Source organism: Portunus trituberculatus, chromosome 14 (genome assembly GCF_017591435.1).
Source record: "Portunus trituberculatus isolate SZX2019 chromosome 14, ASM1759143v1, whole genome shotgun sequence".
NCBI classification, from domain to species: domain Eukaryota; kingdom Metazoa; phylum Arthropoda; class Malacostraca; order Decapoda; family Portunidae; genus Portunus; species Portunus trituberculatus.
The window spans coordinates 3,133,523-3,142,973 of NC_059268.1; the positions used below are offsets into that span (position 1 = coordinate 3,133,523).

Here is a 9,451-nt window from a genome sequence, read left to right on the forward strand (position 1 = left end):
CAAATATGACAGATTATTTTGTGATTATATCTCATATCTCTTTCTTCTCTGGGAAAATCTCTCTTTCTCTCTCTCTCTCTCTCTCTCTCTCTCTCTCTCTCTCTCTCTCTCTCTCTCTCTCTCTCTCTCTCTCTCTCTCTCTCTCTCTCTCTCTCTCTCTCTCTCTCTCTCTCTCTCTCTCTTATTGTTTCGTGAGAGGTCGCTCTACTAGCCACTGTTTTGTGAGGTGTGTTAGAAGGCTACTTGTAGGGCTTTCATTGGCCTTGTTCTCAGGGGTGTAAACGGCAAATTGCTTGGCTAGATTATGTACTATTGGTATGATGGTAGGGCAGGCACATGTCTGGTTCCAGGTTCACTCTCTTCTGAGGAACCCTTGAAACTGGGTCCTCAGCAGGGTGGTGTCTGGAGTTGTGTGTTATTCAATATCCTCATGTTGACGTCTCAAGTTGCACAAGGGTCTCAGGTGGCCATTTATGCTGATGAAGTGTGTTTGGCAAGAATCTTTGCTGAATGAATGGCCAGTGACATGTGAACTGTGTGTGTGGCAAGAATCTTTGCTGAATGAATGCCAGTGACATGTGAACTGTGTGTGTGGCAAGAATCTTTGCTGAATGAATGAACAGTGACATGTGAACTGTGTGGCAAGAAAATCTTTGCTGAATGAATGGCCAGTGACATGTGAACTGTGTGTGTGGCAAGAATCTTTGCTGAATGGCCAGTGACATGTGAACTGTGTGTGTGGCAAGAATCTTTGCTGAATGAATGGCCAGTGACATGTGAACTGTGTGTGTGGCAAGAATCTTTGCTGAATGAATGCCAGTGACATGTGAACTGTGTGTGTGGCAAGAATCTTTGCTGAATGAATGGCCAGTGACATGTGAACTGTGTGTGAATCTTTGCAAGAATCTTTGCTGAATGAATGAATGAACAGTGACATGTGAACTGTGTGTGTGGCAAGAATCTTTGCTGAATGAATGAACAGTGACATGTGAACTGTGTGTGTGGCAAGAATCTTTGCTGAATGAATGAACAGTGACATGTGAACTGTGTGTGTGGCAAGAATCTTTGCTGAATGAATGAACAGTGACATGTGAACTGTGTGTGTGGCAAGAATCTTTGCTGAATGAATGAACAGTGACATGTGAACTAGCAAAGAAGAGAGGGAATCAATGTCTTTGTTTCATCTTTTCTCCAGCACTTTGTTAACCCCTTCAGTACTGGGACGCCATTTTATCTGGAGTTTTTACTGTGATTAGACGATTCTATTTACATTGGGAAGGATCTGGAGGTCAGAAGATCAATGGTTACAGTCTTCACTACTTCAATCCACACCTAAGTTTGTGAAGGTGTATAAAATCTCCAAATTGTAACCAGAATATATATGAAAACGTGTCATGGTACTGAAGGGGTTAATTAAAGGCCGTGTCACTCCGGAGACGACGCTCTCGCCCTCCTTCACCGCGAACTGGTGGCTGTCCTGTAGTTGGTGCCTTGCTTCTTAATATCTTGTTCATTGAGGGATGGAACTTCAGAGAACTGAGCTGGAGTCACTCTGAAATACTGTCCAAATTTCCTCATCCATTTCTGGCACTTGGATAAGATAATGATATTCGCCACATTTCACTCGTTTTATATTTGATTCATAGACCCAATTCCTTTTCCTCTCATTATTCAAGGCTAAACATATCATTAATAACTCCTTTCTCCTCCTCCATCTCCTCCTCCTCCTCCTCCTCGTGAAGAAGTGTCAAGTGAGCCAGCCTCCACCACAGACGATGTGGCGGAGCATCGCGCCTGGTGTGAACCTCCCCATAGCAAGCTAAGTCTGCGCGACGTTGGTACGTGGTGTGCGTCGTCTCCGGTGTGAGACGGCCTTAACGAGTCTGAGCAGCTTCCCTTGTGAAGATATAAGCCACAATTCTATTTTTGCAATGTATGAAGGTGTCACATGATAACGTGTAGTGTCAGTGTGTCATGTGTGGAGGAATGCACAGCTCTTCACACAGCCTGACCACTCAGCGGTAAATAAAGTCAATAATCTGGCCCTAGTGTTTCATTGTTTCCTTTGCAAGTTTCACCAAAAGATCTGAACCATTGAATGAGTTGCTGTGTGGGCGTGGAGGGTGCATCCATGGGTGCTGTGTGGGCGTGGAGGGTGTTTCCATGGGTGCTGTGTGGGCGTGGAGGGCGCATCTATCGCCAGGGTGTGGGGAGTGGGGGCAATGCCATGGCGGCCAGAATAGGGAAGGATTACTGGTGGAGTCAACGGAGAGTCCAGTGTCAGTGGTGAGTCCAGAGGGTGGGGAGGAAGGGTGGTGGGTGAGTCCATTGTGGGAGGAAGGGTGGGGTGAGTCCATTGTGAGAGGGTGGGGAGGAAGGGTGGTGGGTGAGTGTGAGGGTGGGGAGGAAGGGTGGTGGGTGAGTCCATTGTGAGAGGGTGGGGGAGGAAGGGTGGTGGGTGAGTCCATTGTGAGAGGGTGGGGGAGGAAGGGTGGTGGGTGAGTCCATTATGAGACCTTTCCCTGGCTGACGATGAAACGAACCCACTTTCCACGAATTTGACTGGATTACCTAGAATTACTTGGGATTACATACAATTACATAGAATTACATAGGAGGAAGGGAGGTGGGCGAGTCCATTGTGAGACCTTGCCCTGGCTGACGATTCAATTTGACTGGTTACCTAGAATTACTTGGGATTACATACAATTACAAAAGGAAGGAAGGGGTGTCTTGATCTTGATGTTGTGAGGTGGTGGAGCGTCCCTGTGATTGGTTTGAAGCAGTGGTTATCGACACGTGGGTAATTCACTCACCATCGTTTCCTGCTGGTGTCATCTCCTGCACAAGAGTCACTCCCTTACCTACACTGACTCACTCCAACTAACTTGTAATGGTGAAATAGTCAGTAATTTGAAGGGCTGGTGTCACAAGTTAAGTGAAAACTGTGGCCTGGACTTACAATGGTGAAATAGTCATTGGTAATTTGAAGGCCTGATGTCACAAATTGAGAAGTGAAAAGTGGCCAGGAGGGACTCGGTGTGCTTTACAAACAACTTGACGTATTTATTTCCTTTGCCTTGGTTACAAATAAAGTGAAGGAGCATTTGTCGACATTTTATTGACTTCACCTTGGTACAATGGCAACACAGGCGGTCAGGAAGCAATACATAGCATGGCAACACTGTGGTGGATTAGGAGTGGAGCTGTACAGTACGTGGTAAGCAGACTGCCTACCTCTCTCTCTGCGCGCACACACACACACACACACACACACACACACACACACACACACACACACACACACACAGGTAATGTATTGAGCATATGAACATTCCATTGATTTCTATTAATAAATTTGGTCCATTACAATTGTGAGAATAGCCACTTTTTAAAAGCTCGATTTCCAATACACAAGATATCAATTTATTCACGTTAATGTCAACTTTGCACATGTTTCAGCTCAGCTTAATAAATGCATACATAAAAATCAGGAATAGTAATTCTCTTCTCACTCTTGTTCCCAACACTCAGAATGATAACATTATGATACATTTCTCACTCTCCCGAAAAATTCTAAATAAAATCTAAATACTGTAACTACCTAACTAGTTTAATTACTTCTCACACACACACACACACACACACACACACACACACACACACACACACTACTGTAACTACCTAACTAGTTTAATTACTTCTCCCCAGCGCGCGCACACACGCACGCACACACACACACACACACACACACACACACACACACACACACACACACACACACTACTATAACTACCTAACTAGTTTAATTACTCCCACACACACACACACACACACACACACACACACGTTCCTCCAGGTGCAAGCGGCTGCGTCCTCGCCTACCCTCCCCCCTCCACCGACTACTTCTACCGCCAGAGAGTGAGTGGACACTGTCAGCCGTGTGAAAGCTACTCGGTGGTGTGTTTCCCGCACGTTTTGCTGCTGGAAATCAACAGAGTGGTTCCGCCACGCTTGCCTGATGGCTGATGGCTGATGACTGTTGTCGGAAGGCTTGTTCCAAGAGTCCGTCCTCCTGGCACCTCTACACACGTGTATCACTTCATCCTGGTGCAATGTTGGACCCTGGTCAAACTGTACTAGTCCAATTTCCAACGCTGTCTATGTTCTGTGCTTCAACAAGGTACTCGTCAAAAGTCCAGGAGAAGGCTCCTCTCTGCCGGCGGTCGCTTGATTTCAAGCCTGGAAACAAAAGAGAGGTTACAGAAATGATGCCGAGCCTTCACTACTGAATAACACCACACACACACACACACTCTCCACACACACCACAAACAAAGAACACAGGCAGGCAGGCAGGCAGAGAGAGAGAGAGAGAGAGAGAGAGAGAGAGAGAGAGAGAGAGAGAGAGAGAGAGAGAGAGAGAGAGAGAGAGAGAGAGAGAGAGAGAGAGAGAGAGAGAGAGAGAGAGAGAGAGAGAGAGAGAGAGAGAGAGAGAGACGAGGCGAGAGAGAGAGAGAGACGAGAGAGAGACGAGAGAGAGAGAGAGAGAGAGAGAGGCGAGACGAGACGAGAGAAAGAGATGAGACGAGACGAGACGAGAGAGAGAGAGAGAGAGACGAGACGAGACAAGAGAGAGAGACGAGACGAGAGAGAAGACGAGACGAGAGAGAGGAGACGAGAGAGAGAGGAGAGGAGACGAGACAGAGGAGACGAGACGAGAGACAGAAGACGAGACGAGAAACAAAAGGAAAGGAGACGAGACGAGACGAGACAAGAGAAAGAGAAGAGAGAGACGAGACGAGACGAGACAAGAGAGAGAGAGAGACGAGACGAGACGAAGAGAGAGAGAGACGAGACGAGACGAGACGAGACGAGAGAGACAGAGGTGACGAGACGAGACGAGAGACAGAGGAAACGAGACGAAATGAGACAGAGGAGACGAGATGAGACGAGACAGAGGAGACGTGACGAGACGAGAGAGACAGAGGGTGAGAGGCGAGACGAGAGACAGAGGAAACGAGACGAGATAGAGAGAGAGAGAAGACGAGACGAGAGAGAGTAGAGAGAGAGAGACGAGACGAGAGAGAGAGACGAGACGAGACGAGACGAGACGAGAGAGAGAGAGAGAGAGAGGAGACGAGACGAGAGAGGAGGAGAGAGAGAGAGAGACGAGACGAGAGGAGAGAGAGAGACGAGACGAGACGAGAGAGAGAGAGAGACGAGACGAGACGAGACGAGACGAGACGAGAGAGAGAGACGAGACGAGACGAGAGAGAGAGAGAGAGCCGAGACGAGACGAGACGAGAGAGACGAGACGAGACGAGAGAGAGAGAAGAGACGAGACGAGAGAGAGAGAGAGACGAGAGACGAGACGAGAGAGAGAGAGACGAGACGAGAGAGAGAGAGAGAGACGAGACGAGACGAGACGAGAGACGAGAGAGAGACGAGACGAGACGAGAGAGACGAGACGAGACGAGACGAGACGAGACGAGACGAGACGAGACGAGACGAGACGAGACGAGACGAGACGAGACGAGACGAGACGAGACGAGACGAGAGAGAGACGAGAGAGAGAGAGAGAGAGAGAGAGAGAGAGAGAGAGAGAGAGAGAGAGAGAGAGAGATACGATACGATACGATACGAGACGAGACGAGAGACGTCACGAGACGAGACGAGACGAGACGAGAGAAGAGAAGAGAGAGAAGAGACGAGAGAGGAGACGAGAAAGAGAGAGAGAGATGAGACGAGACGAGAAAGAGAGACGAGACGAGACGAGACGAGAAAGATGAGACGATGAGACGAGACGAGAAGAGGAGACGAGATGAGACGAGAACGAGGAGAGGAGACGAGAGACGAGACGAGACGAGACGAGACGAGACAAGACGAGAGATGAGACGAGACGAGAACGAGGAGAGGAGACGACACGAAACGAGAACAAGGAGAGGAGAGGACACGACACGAGACGAGAACGAGGAAAGGAGACGAGAGAGAGAGAGGAGACGAAACGACACGAGAGACGAAACGAGACGAGAGACGAGACGAGATAAGAGAAAGAGAGAGAGAGAGAGAGAGAGAGAGAGAGAGAGAGAGAGAGAGAGAGAGAGAGAGAGAGAGAGAGAGAGCACCATCACCACCACACCACCATCTTGCTGAGTGCTGACGCTGGTCTCATCATTGCTTCACCCAGCAGGAACGCTCACTGTGCTTCACTTGTGACACCACCACACATTTCATCAACCTCCTGCCACCCATAACTCCTCTGCAACATGCAATACAATTGTCTTTATAGGTAACACACACACACACACACACACACACACACACACACACACTATTTGATAAATGTTTGTTTCAATGTGCATAGTGTGTGGCCAGCCAGACGCGTCCTGACATTGTATGGTGATGTGAAGGTGTGGTGTTGGCGGCTCAGGCTACATGTCTTGAAGTGACGCTTGGCAACTCAAGGCGAGTGAGTCCATCATGGCGGACACTCCAAGACGTTGTTATCGCAAATCCTGTACCTGATAGTGCTGCCCATCTCTCCAGGCGTCCCAACAACAAACTTTGACTTGACGTTAGGCTAATGAAAATACTGAAAACTGTTCACTAGGAATTATAAGTCAATCTTCTCATGTTTACTATCGTAGTGTTTTTAGTGCTCCTCGATCTGCCTACCTCTCCATCTATCTGTTTGTTTATCCAACTGTCCATTTACATATCTATCATCCCATCAAAATACCCGCTTATCTATCTATCTATCTTCACACAAGCATGTAAATACCACCACCACCACCACCTCCCACCACACACACACACACACACACACACAGAGAGAGAGAGAGAGAGAGAGAGAGAGAGAGAGAGAGAGAGAGTGTGTGTAATTCACTGTTTGATCTGCTGCAGTCTATGACGAGACAGCCAGACGTTACCCTACGGAAAAAGTTCAGAGCTCATTATTTCCGATCTTGGGATAGGTCTGAGACCAGGCACACACCACACACCGGGACAACAAGGTCACAACTCCTCGATTTACATCCCGTACCTACTCACTGCTAGGTGAACAGGGGCTACACGTGAAAGGAGACACACCCAAATATCTCCACCCGGCCGGGGAATCGAACCCCGGTCATCTGGCTTGTGAAGCCAGCGCTATAACCACTGAGCTACCGGGCCGTGTGTGTGTGTGTGTGTGTGTGTGTGTGTACTGCAGTCGCGCGTGGGTGGAGAGTACTGACCTGTGGCTGTATGTGCGCGGCAGGAAGGAATTCCGGAACACCTTGCATGGGGCGCTGGAGTCCTAGGTGGGCGTGACGCGGGGCTGGGCGGTGCCTCAATGTCCTTCTCAAGGCGGTCAGCCAGCGAGAGCAGCGACACATCCTTGTTGAGTCCTGCTGCTGCGCATGGGCACTGCGGAGTATGCGTTCTCCGCGGGATTCTTGTAGTCGTGATAGTTGAGGTGATGGTGGTGGAGGTGGGTGTCGTGTGGGTGATGCAAGGGGGGGGAGGTGGTGGCACGGTGTTGAAGGGTTTCTTGATGGGGAAGTTTAGGGGAATAGATCATGTGGTGATCCAGACACTGTTGACGGCGCCCACAGCGTTGTGCACCATGTTCTGCTCGTTCTGACGCCGCGCCTCCTCATCCCGACACGGGCAGTCACGTACACGTTTCCGCTTCATGCACACGATCACCAACACCAATTCCAACACCAGCACGGGCATAGCGGTGCTGAACACCACCACTAGCACCTCCTGGCCTGCCGACATGGCCTTCGCCTCAGGGCTTGGTCGCGCCACGCTGCCCACCACTACCGTGACAATGCTGCCCGCCCATGCTGTGCCGGCAGGAGCAGTGGTAACCCACAGCCAGTTCCGCCGCCTCCTGGTAGTAGATGGCGTTAGGCCCCTGATACCACTTCAGGCAACTGCAACACCACAAAACACACTGTCAGGAACATAGCGCATACACACACCTCCACACCGCCCCCCCAACACACACACACCCCGTAGTGTAGTGGTTAGAACACTCGACTCACAATCGAGAGTCCGGGTTCGAATCCCAGGAAGCGGCGAGGCAAATGGGCAAGCCTCTTAAGGTGTAGCCCCTGTTCACCTAGCAGTAAATAGGTACGGGATGTAACTCGAGGGGTTGTGGCCTCGCTTTCCCGGTGTGTGGAATGTGGTGTGGTCTCAGTCCTACCCGAAGATCGGTCTATGAGCTTTGAGCTCGGTCCGTATTGGTGAAGACTGGCTGGGTGACCAGCAGCGACCGAGGTGAATTACACACACAACACACACACACACACACACACACACACACACACACACACACACACACCACTCTAGTTCACACCCCCTCACCTCCCACTACGTCATCTGGACACCCTCCCGTAGGTGTACTCAAACTAAGAACAACCCCTGTGTGTGTGTGTGTGTGTGTGTGTGTGTGTGTGTGTGTGTGTGTGTGTGCATGGGAGTAGGCCTAACACCACCGCTATCACCTAACACGTGACTACTTCCACTACTACCAAATTAACTGTTGTCTCCTTCACCAAGAAAAGATGAGATTCTGATACCACTAACCACCACCACCACCACCACTCAGCACACCACACACGAGGAAAACCAGCAATACAAACCTATTGCCAAACAACGCTCTGTACAAAGCATTCCTCACCTGGACAAACACACTGGCACATCCCTGGAAAACAACAACATTTATGTCAAGGGTGAGCGCCACTTGGTCGCTCGCTTGGCGCCAAAACACACCCAACCAATCAAAACGATCTTCAATATTAACCATCAATTTTGTCAATGTCCACGGTCACAAAGAACAACGAGGTGACGGAGTGATGTCACCATTGCAACAAATGGAATGACACGATACACATTTATACAGTGTATCATAATGGCCTCATAATTCACTACCTCTTTCATATTTGTTTGACTCTCTTCAATGACTTTACTGCTAAATTGTCATTAATTAATTTTCCTCCAGTGTTAGGAATGTTCCTTTACCACCTCAGACACACTTATCACGCCCACACCCACCCACGCCCAACACAGCCTACCCATTACCTCATATACGCTAACCACCACCCACTAGGGCGCCAAACACCACATGAACACGCGCACACATGTCCACGCCCATCATAGCCTACCACTACCTTCTAGAATGCGATTGTGTGTGTGTGTGTGTGTGTGTGTGTGTGTGTGTGTGTGTGTGTGTCTATCCATCTGTCTCGTCTCGTCTCGTCTCGTCTCGTCTCTCTCGTCTCTCTCTCTCTCTCTCTCTCTGATGACCTTAGTAAAGAAATTACTAAGAAATGTGTGACTTCTCCTTTAAAACATTGCATTTTGTGTGGCTTGTATCTCTGTCAAGGTCAACAAGCCCGCGGGAGTAACACTAATAATAATGGCAATACTACTACTACTACTACTAATAATAATA

At 49.1% G+C, this 9,451-nt stretch overlaps 1 long non-coding RNA gene across 1 annotated transcript; it reads right to left on the reverse strand.

Annotated features, from left to right (window-relative positions):
* Nucleotides 1-3,104: 3,104 nt before the first annotated feature.
* LOC123503661 lies at nucleotides 3,105-3,484 on the reverse strand. Its single transcript, XR_006674556.1, has 2 exons — nucleotides 3,276-3,484; nucleotides 3,105-3,243 (listed from the first exon to the last, which is right to left on the reverse strand). It is a non-coding gene; the product is annotated as an uncharacterized LOC123503661 (long non-coding RNA).
* Between the last annotated feature and the right edge of the window lie 5,967 nt (nucleotides 3,485-9,451).